A 15,000-nucleotide genomic window follows, 5' to 3' on the forward strand; every position below is an offset into this window, starting at 1 on the left:
CCCTTGTCTTATCTCTGTTTAATCTAGCGCCTAACATACCACAATTAACTTACTTCTAGTGGAGCATGCCAACACTTCCCTGCTCTTCTAATGATCTAACAATGAATTACACTTTGAAGGTTATCGGCCTAAATGTATGTAAATTTAATGTGTAATCACATAACCTTTCAGCGGTACATGCAGTCGGTCTGACAAGCCTTTGTTACTACCTGCTACTAAAATAGCTTTCAAACATGCAACATGATCATCAATTAAGTGTTATAGTACATACATCATTTTTGGTCTTAAAAGAGATGATATCCAATCCCTGTGTTTGCTGGACAAAATTAAAAATTTTCTTACAAGCTTTTATCAATAACGAATCCGTCCACCTGTAAATTTCTCAAAGCTACTAATGTTTTATCAGAGAACAACAGATCCCAAACTATTTTTTATCTTTCTTTTTTTTTTTGGTCCGCAGGTACGAGATGACAAATAGTTTCCAAATGACAGGTAAGGTTAACACAATTAAACACACAACACTTACCTGTCTAATATAGTCTTGTAAGATAAAACTCCTCAAGTCTACAACATTTTCCCAAATCTGTTGAAATACTAATGATCTCTAAACAAGTCCCGTCTTTTTCACAGTTAGTCAATCACCAGAGTGAAACACATCAAGTCTTCGTCTAAGCTCCTCCTCGGCCCGAGTAGTTTTCCTGTTCTCCACCAAGCAATCAGTGAATATGGCATTCCATAAAGCACTGGCTAAAAATTCCCTACATAAATATTTCACACACCACTGTTCCCCTCAACCAAGTCTAGTTCAACACTGACTACACAATCAATTCCTCTGCCTGCACTGGCTAAGATATTCACACACAAAATTTACCTAATCAATCACTTAATCTACTTCCAGTAAAAAAGTCTTAATCACTTTTAAAAAAAAAACTAAGATACAAAAGTTAGCGTGGAGATGAAGTGTAAAGACTGGGTAATAAGTGGTGATATTAGACGACCCATAACCAGGTTTATATCGCGACTAAACAAAGACCAACAAGCATAATATTGTCATTAAATACCTGGGCTATCACAAACCCTACCTGAGGATCAAACACTTCACTTGTGGCACGAATTGTTAACGAGATTTACCTGTACAAAGTAATATTTGCCTGTTGTGACAAGATACATAGCCTGCCTTCTTTGCTGTTATTACAAAGACACTAATGATAAATGCACAGAGTAGATTCTCAATTTAAATCAAAAACAACTTTTCTTGTGTCTGGTCATAAAATCAATGTGTTTTGTATACTTTTATTAATAAAATCTGTCAGGAGACTGATGTATGCATTCATCCCACTTAGAATAATAACCTGTTATTAATAGATATTGATTTTTATACATTCTCTTCATCTGACAAATTACCCTCCATGGTCATGATTAAGGATCGTATCTAATGAAAAATCTTCATTGAAGCTGAGGCACTCTGCAGCAGAATATAATGAAGGCAGGAAAGAAATAAAGGCCTTTCAACAAACTTACTTTTCGATCAAAAAGTACTGTGAGGAAAATTGTTACAACACATTTTGAAAAGTTTATTTTCCTGCCCTTTTAAACCACATGAAATTGATGAGCTTGTGGACTTATGGTGGTGATTGATCGGCAAGAGCCAATCACTTTGGCGATTACAATATTGATCTGCCCACGAGTGTAAACCTGTGACCAGCAGTTTCTAGTATTATTGCCACAATTACACAGAGAGATGCATGCGCAAGTCTCTGACACTGGACCAATCAATAGGCTTTACTGCAGGCTCTCCAGTCTCAATTCCAATGGAGCACTCCAAAATTAGCTAATTCACAATTATCATTATATGAATTTTAAACCTTATGGAATTAATGAAAAAATTTGTTATTTAGAAAATCTAAATTTAAGTAACATATTTATTTTTTCAAAGATCACTGGCACACACTCTGAAAAGATGAAAAGCAAAATCTGACAAGTTTTACTTTAAAAAAAAAATTAAATCAAATCTAATCTCTTGAGTCTTGATTAATTAATCAAATTCTTAAGAGGTATTGAGTTTATTATTTTTATTCAGTGGTAGACTTCCCTTATAAGAAATCAATATTCGCCTAATACTGTTACAGCAATCACTGACTTCCGGAAATCTAGGTTGATCACTGACAAGTTGTGTTAAATTCAGACTCTGACTGCATGTACCTAAAAAAACCATCTCACATCGATATATCAAATTTATAAAATGCTCTCAAATTATCCAACACTTTTGACTAGACAATTCTGATCTACCCTCTCTCAATCGCTAGCATTTTATGTCTCTTTTCCTTCAAATGTAATTACCAAACTGAAGGCTAAGGGCTCGAAGAAGACCATGGCTCTTCTAGAATTGAAATAAGCTTCCAAACAGCGCTTCTGTTTTTTCCAACTGAATAATCCCTATGATGCCAGAGATTTTTTACTTTTCAGTTCTGCTTATGATCAATACCCACATTATACTGATTCTCTGTGTATTGCCCCAAAGATGTTGATGAAGCCAGCAAGTTGCTGAAATTGATCAACCACCTCTACAAGACTGCCGAGGGAAAACCATTAATTGACATTTACAAAACAATGAATATTTCATGGATATTGCAACAGAACAACATTACAGGTAATAAATCCCAACCAATCTTGTCTATCTACTATTTTCCCTCCATGACACACACCAATAAAAATCCTGGGATATACAGACCGGTGGGAAAAGTCCAATCTTTTCATGCCTTGTTAATGCTCAGCATTTCCTTTGTAGGAAGAAGTCGGGTACTTGCCAATAATAGAATACCTCAGCCCTCATTAAAGTGTGAGGATACCTATATAAAATTCTATAGTGCATCTTTATACTCTGAACAATGTCAAGAATTTTGAAATTATATTACAGTACATTAGCCTAAGAGCTTCCCAGGCTACATACAGCTTAGGATGCATAATGATTGTCGTCAACCACTTTCAACATGATTTTTACAGGCATGTGTGCATTAGCAATCATTCCATATGTTGCCTAACTGTAATTTGTATGCCCTCAGGAGAGAACAGCTTTTAGTCTCTTCATGTTTACAAAATGATTACACATTTAGTAGTACATATTAAACTCTCATATTATGTATCAGGTGTTTTTCATAGCGCAGCAGCTCAAAGCAGAACTGTCATTTTTAACATAACGCACAACATAACACTAGAGCAGAACAAAGAGGGAGAGCATTGTCTTCTCTAGATATCCTCCTAGCATTAAGACATACCTATTTCCCTGAAATCTGTCCATTAATCAATGAGCTTGAGTACTAATCCTGCAGACAAAGGCAGACAAATTTGAAAGCATCATGGTTTAATCAATCTCATTTAATTTTGCCAGAACATGTAAATTAAGTTAAAAATGACATTCAAGATACGAGTTTTCTGCATATAATGGATTTTCCTCTGACAGAGAAAAAAAAAAATCTGTAACCATGAAAGACAATGATAGACAGCGATCGATAAGAATAAAGATGTTTCGATTAAGTGAATATATGAGACACAGACCAACGGATAAAAATACGGAACAGGTGAACAGGTAACAACTTGTCAATACACATGACACTTGTGGTTTTCATTACAATAGCTGATCACTCGCAAGTCTATTACATGGACGAAATAATCAGTAAAATCAGCCCACAATCCAGAGTAAAAAAGAGGTTTATACGAGAGACCTGAAATATCAAAGCCATATTAACTGTGGGTCTGCGGGGATCGTTTAATCATAGTCGTCTTGCACTAACTGATTTCTAAACACGAAGGTTTTAATACTCTAATGGAAAGCTTGGTAAATATTTGATTTCTCGCCACATGGTGGCTTTTGTTCGACTTGGCATTAAAACATAAATGACTGAAGAAAATAATATTTAAACAGCTATAACGACTATTGTCCCATTGGGCTTTCACGTTCTGAAATTGTCATTCTAAGTTGGATTATGTCAACAAAGGTCTATGCATTTGAAAAAAATGATTTGCAACTTCAGTTTCACAAGTAAGATCAAAGAATGAACACCATTTTTTAAACTCCTCATGAAGATTTTCATTAATTCATAATACATTCATTTTATTTTTTCTCTGGATATATTCAAGGCAAAAGAGGCCTTAGAGAAACCAATTTAAACATTTTTATATTTGCCTTGTGTGCAGATTGTGTATTATTGATGGCTTGCTAGCTTAGGGACTGGAGAGGAAAAACTAATCTTTGATGAACTACATGCAAAAAAGACAGAAGCATATCACAGTGAATATATCTCTTGGGAGTGACTGTGTTGCATAACAGAGCACACACTCTTCATTGAGACAATGTAAACATTCTCAGTCATGTTAATCTCAAGAAATTCTACTCAGTAATTTGACAGACAGAATCTCACAAAATATTTATTAGACATCGCTATGGAATCTCGAGTCAGTATTACATGTCCCCGTTCCAACACCTACAAAATCAATGGACATTTTCCATCAGAACATTACCATTGTCCTCTATCTTTATTATTATTGTTAAAAGAGACAGCAATAGGAATATCTAATTAAGAAACTTTTATCAGAAAACTCTGGCATTTACTCTTTGGAAATGAATGTAACAACAGTGGATCACTGAATATCCATTCCATTCTTAAAGGCAAATTTAATACGAGTTTACCAAAAGTCTTAACTTTATTTGAAAATGCATAATTCCTGTTTCTGGAAACTCAGTGTGCAGTTGTAAATGATATCACAGAGAATGAAAATTCTTTCCTGAGCAATGAATACTTCCAAGATTTAATAGTACATGTATTTCTTTTTCATTCAATTCTAAGTATAGATGAAGGTATCACAATTTGTGTGGGTTGCCTTGACAGATGGGATTGCATGACGATTAGTCTAATATTGTAAAATTGTATTGGAATGAGTTTTTAATGTTTTGAAATTGAAATAAGAAATAAATTCTGAAATCTTGAATTGATTTTGATATACTTGTAGGTGCAGGTTTCCTTGTACTTATCTTAATTTTTACACTGTGACATTGGAAAATTTACATCTTTATTTGGCTCTTATTTTACAATTCTTTTCATACAAGGTGTGTGTGGTATTTCTTTATTTTTTTTTTTATTTAACGGTATAATATTTCTTTAAGTTGGGGGGGGGGGGGGGCTGAGCTTTCCTTTCAGAAAGTGTAGACTGTTTGATGAAGATATACTGTCAGTAAGTATATAAAATATATAATAGGCCAGCAGATCCACCAGTCACTGTGTAGGGTCAGATTGACAGTTATGTCCCTGTAATGAATATTAATCTGTCCCAGCATGCATCATTACAGCCAAATAATCATAGCCTACACAGATGAGCTGAAGGATCTGCTGACCATGTCCACGGCAACTGTCACCTTTGGACTATCAAACACTTAATGGCTATCTATCAGGCAGCATTTAAAGACTGGACCAGAACACAGGGCAATAAAAACCACCACAGCTAGCAACCATTGGGGGAAGGTGGAGGGCTATATACAGGTTGGCCTGTTCATTTGTGTGCAGATTAAAGAAAAATAGTACATGATTAGTGGATCCCCCACATATACATATGGAACAGTCAAGTTTGATAATAAAAAGAGAACTAAGCGAAAAAGTATGTCAGTCAAGTAAATCTATTGTGGTCAATTTATCAGACACCAATGTCCTAAGGATATCAACTAAATAGGTTACACTATTAATATACATGCAGTATTTATACCAGTCCATATACATAACTGGTCATTTACCATACAAAAACTTCAGCAGCCAGACATCTATAGCCTCAAACTAAACCAGGGCTTTCTTATGTGGTCACAACATGTGCAAGATCAATATAATTCTGGGCAAGGCTTGTCAACCAAACTTTTGAACATAATATATCACCTATGTTGCTTGATAAAACCTGATGTCAGGTAACAGGTGCTCTCACACAGAGCTTCTGAATAGTGCAAAGGTCACAGAGGGTCAACACAGGTCATTTGTCACTTGGTAATGTACCTTTCAAAGCCAACCTCAAACTCATATGCGACTCTCATATGTCAGTAATTTAATGCAAGCTTTAATTTATTATACAACAATCTTCCTGAAACATCTTTTTGTTAATTCTTTAATCAGTATAAATTTCACTTCAATGAAGAGGGAAATTTTTTATTTCTACATCATTAAGAGTTCCAGCAACATAATACCTGCCATAGGGCTGCATAATTATATTCTGCAAGGTAATGCAACTTGCATGCTTTGAAGTCGAATTGATTTTGTAAAGTGTCAATCCATGTGTGGAACAAGACAGAATCCATGTCAGCGCTGGAGGAATTCTGGGATTAAGCGAGTAATTCGCTACAGATCCTGAGTTTGTGTGCGCTATTTGACATGCCTCTATCACCTAGTGTGTTACAGCTTAATGCCTGACTCAAGAAATAACAAAGCTGATACACTCTCAGCTCTCATTTACAAACTAAACTTTTCAGCTTTCTAATTATTGCTCTGTGCAAAAAAGGACCGAAAAACCTTTGATGAAAGCTTTTTACTTACAATCAATATCCTCCTTATCACTTACATTAATGCACACCGATCTGCCTATGAACAGGAGCAAAAACTGTCTGGAATCAAAACACCCTTTAAAGGCTAATAAATTCTTCTTCTTCAATCTAGAGCAGGATTTAAAACCCCAACAATGCATAGGTACAACAACAATTGAGATAACAAACTCAATTCACCAGAAACCCAGGAAAAAAAAGAATCAATTATGAAGTCATGCTCTTGCCCTAATACCCAAGGAAACAGCTTCAATGTCAATTTAACATCAATAAGAGATTGTTAATTTATAATCTAGAGCTGATTCCCTTTTTCCTCTCTGACACAGTGAGCCATTATATAAAAAAGTTCCATGACAGCTCCATCACAATGGAGAAGGGAAAAAAATCAATTCAGTCATCATATTGAGCTTTCTCTAAACATGGCAATTTCCATCTCATCAATATTTTCTTCTAAGAGACAGACAGCCTACTCCAGAGCTAGAGATCATTGGACCAACACTGGTATGAATTAACAAAACACTGCTAACAGTTCCTGCCAGTGCCCAACAAGCTTGTAATTAAACACATTTTTCTTTGATCAATCTTCTATTTCCCCTCCTCTTTCTGATTTCCCAATCATTCATTTACACCCAGCAAACAGATCAATAAACATGCACCTCATTATAAAAAAAAAATAGGCAGATTAATTTTTTTTCCCTTTCCAAAAATCATCTCATTTACAATAATAGCATCATCTGATAGGAAATACAGAACAAGCATAACATTTCACAACATTTACTGCCAAATTCTATTCCTCATATAAGCAATTACAAACAAAAGCATTTTTTCTTCCCTTGGTGAAAAAACCCTAAGTATTCTTGTTTTTAAAGCTGTGGCTTTTATATCTTTATCTCAAATCTCCAAGCATTCTCAACATGGTACACTTCAACATTTAATAACATTCATCCTGTTACGACTGCCAGATCATCACAGCATGGCTTCACCCTAAAAATTTCCCCATTAAACCCCTGCTCCTTTTTTCCTCTCTGTGTTTCAGCTTTTTTCCTGCAGGTGCACAAATTATCAGTCTATGCATAGGATTTATCAGGAGAAACCTGCGATTTGTTTTTACTGTTTACAATGACTTTTTGATTTATCCCCTTGTTTCTCACATCTCTGCTCTGACACAGCATACATAGACACAGAGACCACATGCTTACACAAATTGACAAAGAAACCACGACTTTTAAAGATATTTATCACAATGAACATAAAATGATTATTTTCACCAGTTAAGCAGACCACTTACCCCTCTCTTCAGCTCTGGGGTCTGATCAATTTAATCACTGGTGGATCTTTAGAAAAGGTATAACTGCTGCAACGTCCTTCACACAGAACATGAAATATATCAATATACGGCAGTCCCTGAGCTCCGAATGAGGAACAGGCCCTATAATTCACACTGCGATTAAAGACCCGAGACAAAGTGTCAGTACACAGCACATATAACAAGTTTATCTTGGAGCATTAGCCGATAGCACGGTCTCACCGCCCAGTGTAGATATCTACATAGTCAAAACACTGCCAGCAGTTAGAGAACCCCAAAAATTACTTCTGCTGAAAGAATGCAACTTCTGAAAAAACCAGCTTCTCAGCAGCCACAGGCAATTTCAATATCACTTTTAACAGTTTTCTGTGTTTACCAGAGGATGTGGGTTCTCTGTTCTCTCTTGGGAGGAAACACAAATTTCTGAGCCATGCTCAATATCAGTAATAAATTCATTTATTGACTCTGATGCTTTGTATTACCTGAGCCTGCCTAGGAAGGCGGCAGCTGACTGCCCATCAATAACCTTGTGATAATACTGTGTCTGATTGCCTCCTTATCTACCGCCGCTAGTTACTGCATGTTTCACATTATTCCTAAGTACTCAGCTATCTTCCGACATACTAAGGACAAAACCAATTTCCTTTATTTTCATTGACATATTAATAAAATTCAACCACTTAATCCAATTCATACCAGATAGTTAGATTTTAATACTTTTACTACTCTCATTAAAAGTACATACCTATACATGTATTATCATAATATTTCTCTTAATTACGTGAAAAAAACCCCCCAAAAACAAGAAAAGGTTTTGCATGGAAAATGTCACTCAATTATAATTTAGCATTTCAACACATGAACTTGAGTTCAACTGTGTTAAGTCAAAACTTCTCCATTTTGATCTTGAAAATGCACACTGTACTTTTGTAATGAATAAACTATAAACATGTATTTAAATGTTATTTAATTTCAGATTAAATCTGGATAATCTAACTTGATAAACTGTTAATAAAACGCCAATGTACCCAACACTTGTATACAACAATGATTATTGATAAAACCTCATACAATGATCCCACATGGTTCATCAATATTGGATTCTTAGATAAAATCATACATGCCTATTTTGATTCCCCTTGTATATCTGACCTTGTCAAAATGCATACTACTGTGTGATATGCACTACAGTGTGTGAACTAGCTAGGTTAATCACTACTCTATGCACATGGGCAATATCACTACAAATACTGACGTCCAACTGAACACGTCTTTGACTGACAAACTAAAAACTGAGATAATCCACAAAGATACATCAAATGCTACATTTAAGTTGAACTTAAATTAGTCCAAAACAAAGCAAAAAGATACACAAGGTGAATTTTATTCTTCGTTCGGTATCTTGTATGTCTCGTTTTAGCTACAACAGTCCACAGAAAAATTGTTTGGGACACTACCAACTAGGTAAATATACTGTCATTATACCGGTAGGTCTATTTGTTGTAAATTTCATCAAGGGGTTTTTAATTGTATTAGATCTACCACTGTGAAATCACACAATGTTGGTGCGGACAGTAAGAGCACAGACTGAAGACTTTGGAGGTACTATTGTGACTGTAATTGATGACTTCCAAATTCCTCTGGTGTGGTAGCCACACCTTCTGCTACAATGGACCCCAGGGTCTAAGCTTATACAGACTGGTCAATATTCAAACTTCAGAAGCAAACACCAACGCCTTCTACAAATTCTCTGAAACCTTAATGAACACACAAACTTAACACTTTCATTCAAAAACCCATTATCAATGAATTAACTCTAGATGCCGCCTAAAATTCACAGAGATGAGTAAGGTCTGTGTTTCTAATGTATCTTTGAATTTTCTCCTGTTTTGCGTTTTTCTCTTGTTATTGCCCATTTATGCCTGGTCTACAGACAATAGCACTTGCTTCAATAACATTGGGCTAGATCAATCTAGTTAAGGACAGTGCTTGTATCAAGTTCTGCCAGCTAATTTTGGTATCATTGTACACAAGTACTCTGGCTTTCTTCCTTATTGGTAAGTGATGCATCAATAAGCTTTTTCCTCAACTTATGACACAAACAGATACCAAGTTTAGTCATTTCCTGCAAATTCAAACAGCAGTTAGAGATTCCCATAAATATATTTGTACTTCCAATTAAACTGAAACCTTTCAAACTTTTATTTTATTTACTTGCAAGAGAAAACCCACAAGAAACCTTCATAAACTTATAGTATATCCAAAAGATTTCCCACACAGATCCCTTTATCAAACAGAGAAAGAGAGAGTTAATCATCTTAGATATAGGTTTTTTTTGTAATATGTATCTTGTCAGGAACTAGACCTCATATCTTCCTATACAAGAATCAGTGTTAATGTTCTGATGATAACACTTCAGAATCTTACATCCTCAAGAACTTGATGCTGTGTTACCTCAATATAATATAAATCTAACATTAGATAATGAAGGTATCACAGCTTAGCATTTATCAATATTGTCTGAGCTTCTAAAAAAATCAGTGTGTCACCATATTTCAATCTTCAACTGTTATTTAGTCTAATTCCAGTAAGACCAATACATGATCATCTTACATTGGACAGACACAATATTCAGTCAACTCAATACTCTGTACTGTAACCACAAGTTATGCTTATAAAAAAGCTACAGTATCATCACAGTAGTACTCCCCAAAACCAGAACTTAGCTACATAAAGACAATACATCGATCTCACAAATGTCTACATTAGTTATTAAATTTTAGCAACCTAGGGATTATCTTTCACTAGTAATAGAATAACTGTCCACCACCCAATGATCAAAGGTATCCAGAATATGATAATTAGGCCCCAATAGAACTATTGAGAAAGATCTAGCAGGGATTAGCTGCTGTCAGCCATAATCTTGCGATAACCATGAGATAGGACAAGCAGCATATTTAACATCAATAACGGCACACAGTCACAGGAAGACTGCGGAGCTGCAGGGATCAGAGCTGAATATGAAAAATGTTATTATTTCATCTCTCTACAAACCCCATCAAGTACTGGTATATGGTAATATGGAGTGTCATTTCCATATTGACTTTAGAACTCCAGGCTAGTTCACAAATGAGACTGTTTTCCTGTTAATGGTTTAATATTTCATTTTGCAGCTCAGCATATCGGTGTTCAGAATAGTGATGGAAATAAAAAAAAAAATTCTTTCTCATTTGATCTCACTACATTATTGGCTAATTGGATTTCATATGCAATATGTGTCCAACTTTCATTCTGCACTTTTCAAGTAATATGTATGCTCAAGCAAGTTACAATTACCGGTAATGAATAATCAATGAAAAAAAGGTTACTCATAAAAGGAACAAAATCTGATGAGCATGGCATTTATAGATAAAAGAGCTTAGATTGCAATGTTCATTGACAAAGAAAATTGAGTACCATTGTATTCAGTTAATCTCTCTCTCTCTCTCTCTCTCTCTCTCTCTCTCTCTCTCTCTCTCTCTCTCTCTGTGTGCAACTGCTTTCATTAGCTTTTAGATAATATCAAGTACCACTGATAAAGTGAAACAGACAGCCAACTTCAATACCACTGAAATATATACCCACCATCTTGTTTTTTTGTATCACATGACCTCTTGCATGATATATGGGTATCAGTGCAATACACAATGGATTATCTGGCTACACAATGCCCTATCATAACCTCTCTCAGCTGGAGGGGCTGATAAGTGCTGACAAATCCGTATCTCCCTCTAATACTTATCTTCTTTATTATTAGCACCTTGTCTAATAAAGCATTTTGCTTTTCAGTTTCAGAATGAAACCATTTTTGTTACATCAGTGAGACAGTGGTGCAGCACTCCCAGTTGGCACTAACACTACACACTAGCTAAAAGCTGGAGAGGTTGTAATTTACCCCCATGGTGTATTATAGAGCTGTATTGTCCCTCAGTGACTACCTGGTACCCCAGAGATTCTCCATTTGTGTGGAGAATCTGACAACATACCAAATACAGTAACCATATTTGTGACAAATTATCACAACACAAACATTAAACTCATTGATTAGATTTTAGCCATCATGTTAAACATGCATTAATCTCAGCGAATTGCTCTTTCTCAATACGCTATTCAAAACATGTCCGAACTGATTGAATTAGAGTTCTCCGAGAACAACAGAGATTACATTAGATACACACATTCTGTTCCTGGGAGCTGAATGCATTCCCAGTAGAGGATGATTAACTTGTGTGGAAATGCAATAACCCCATGCTTTAATTGATGCATCAATACATGTTTGTTCACTCTGTCTAAAACCTAAATAGAAAAGTATTTTTTGTTTGCAGATTCCATACAAAGTCTCCAGGGAATTACTATAAGAGGCAAAAAAACAGTAGATGGGGTTTTCCTCTAAATGTTTAAAAGAAGGCAGCCATTTTTTGTAAATTTAGGGATTGTTTGAAACTCAAACGACAAAAAAAAACAAGTTATCCAAGATCCATGCTATAAATATGGTGTTACTTTATATACATGTAGAATCAATAGACAAAACCTCAAACTGAATCTTTATAAAAATAATACTACAGATATCTGTGCAATATATATCCACCATACAGACAAGCTGTGCAGGTGGCTAGCATTTCAGTTTGGTGTATATACAACTTGATATCTTTTGTACACATCCAATGTGAAGTACACTGTTTGGTGAATCAATAAAATTAACCAAACACTGCTGATTTCTTGCCTCCATACAGACATTCCACAAATACTCTGACTGTATTTCACTCTGCCTGCCTATTTTGTCAAGAGTAAATTGTTGGTCTGACAAGTTTATAATAGCAATTATATCAAATTCGAGTCATATTTCCCGTTTCTTGTGTCTTTATACATTGCTAGATGTACAAATAATTGTGAAATCAGGTGACTACAGACTTTTAACATGAGCTAAGATTTAAATGTCTGTAACATTGTAAATACATTGTAATTTTTTTATTGTCAACATATCTTTTCTTGCTGCATACTTATCTGTTTCCAAAGAAAGGAATATTGCATTTTAGTTCATAAAGCATTGATACAATGATGAGGCTGAAAAATTGGTATATTTATGAGCTATTATTTTTAATAAAATTTTTTAAATGCATTATGATAATGAATCTGGAACTTCCTCATACAAATAGAATTAAACAGAATCAAATTTGATCATTATATATTGACAGCTAACAAAATTCTAATCAATTTCTAATTGCCAAGGGACATAACAAGAGCTAGAATCTCATCAAGCGCAACACAACATGGATTTATAAAGATGAAAACAGCCTTCCAACTTGGAGAAACTTCTATGTTTTCACAGGATTGTGTTTGTGTTGCCAATTCTATCAGATTGTAAGACGTCAAACTGAACAGAAGAACCTCTGGATGTACACCAGCACTGATCAATTATCACACTGCTCTGTAACACTGCTTGGGGCTCAGTAAAGCCGCTTTAATATCAGATCACAGAATTATTGGATTCAATAACCAAAATTTCACGACATCCATACAATCATTTAAGAGCTACTTCATATGTCATTGATTTGCGTTTTCTATGAAAACAGTTTGATAAAGTGGATAGACAGCAAATTGCAGATCCCTGAAGATTAAAAACTTCTGGTGTAACAGCCTCATATCTCCAAGTTTACAAATAGTCTTTTCTTTTTTTTTAATACAAGTTATCTTCAGAATGATATAAATTGGTATAGTTTGAAATAACAAATTTTTAAAGATTATATACAGAGATAACATGTAAATTTCAAGTATTTTTCTTTTGCATGGTCTTTTGTTTTCATCATTTCCTCATTCGCCTGTACACACATACAATTTTTGGCCCCAGTGATATTGTATTATTGATTTTCCAAAAGAAAAACTAAATTACAATTGGAATGCACACAATATGACTATACCTTGTGGGACATAATCTGACAGGAATCATCTAGCTTGAAAAATATATTTAATCAATCATCTAAGTAAGTTACCTCTCCTGTTGGAGGGGTTATTGCACCTTAATAGGGCTGGATGGTCATGGCCATTTATAGACTATATTGATCTCCATAAGAAGAAGAGCTCTATAAAAAAGATGATGGGAAAAATTCAAATTTGAAAGCTTAAATATATGGAGATTTTCATTACAAAACATTTAAAACTTCATCATTTCAAAAATTTAAGGCAGGTAGGCCTTCTGGGTAATATGTTGATCACCCAGCCTCCTTAAGTCAAATGAAGTCTTTTATCATCATTGAAATCCGGCAAGTGTGAACGTTCTAAAAACCCATCTTATATACAAAACATGTTTACAACTCTGAAAAAGTGTCTAATATGTCAAAACTGTTTATTTCTCTCTCTTTTTTACAATATGTTTATTTTCCTTTTTGAGAAAGCTATTTTACATGAAAATATATCTTATTGTTATACTTTCATGTTAAATACTGAAATCTGATTGGTTAAGACGCAGTTAATAATATTTACTATTACCCTCAGCGTTCGCAACGCACTTGGCAACGGGTAACATTAAAAAATGTTACATGCGCGAAAATTATGCGCGTACGGTTCGCTGTAAAATTCACGTTATTCCTATATAAAAGCAGTAAAATTTTCTTAAAAATTTTAAAAAAGACATTCAGTATAACAAAACAAATAGTGCCTGTTTGGGAGGATAACAGTTGAAATTGACACCCCTCGAAAACCATTGTCAACCTCCGCTTCGCGTCGGTTGACAATGGTTTTCTCGGGGTGTCAATTTCAACTGTTACCCTCCCAAACAGGCACTATTTATATAATGGCACATTCATATATATATATGATTTTATCAGTTTTTAGACATTCTTCTTATTAAATTTACATTTAAGTTTTAACACTGATTCAATTCTACCTGTAACTTCTTATTATATTCTTTATTTTCTTTATATCTCGAGTTAAAGCCTTAAAATCCTTTTAGGTGTGCAGTCATTGTTACAATTTGATTTACACCAGCATTGTTCATAAAAAAGGAAAGTCTTATTCTCCAGGTCCCAGTAAAAGCTTCTATTTGCAAATACATAGATATTCAACCCTTTGGGCAAGATTTATTTTT

The 15,000-nt window shown here is 34.6% G+C and overlaps 1 protein-coding gene across 5 annotated transcripts in view; it reads right to left on the minus strand.

Annotated features, from left to right (window-relative positions):
- LOC105338734 (arginine-glutamic acid dipeptide repeats protein) overlaps positions 1–15,000 on the minus strand; it is a 65,917-nt gene that overhangs the window by 34,943 nt on the left and 15,974 nt on the right. The window contains exon 1 of one of the 5 annotated variants that reach the window (XM_066080057.1): positions 7,860–8,194. The exons of 3 other annotated variants lie outside the window; for them this stretch is intronic. The gene's annotated coding sequence lies outside the window, so the exon portion shown is untranslated. Of the gene's footprint in view, positions 1–526; positions 986–7,859; positions 8,195–15,000 lie in introns of those variants that run through there. One more of the 5 variants, XM_066080054.1, reaches the window with a different exon arrangement.

Source organism: Magallana gigas, chromosome 3, assembly GCF_963853765.1.
Source record: "Magallana gigas chromosome 3, xbMagGiga1.1, whole genome shotgun sequence".
Lineage (NCBI taxonomy): Eukaryota > Metazoa > Mollusca > Bivalvia > Ostreida > Ostreidae > Magallana > Magallana gigas.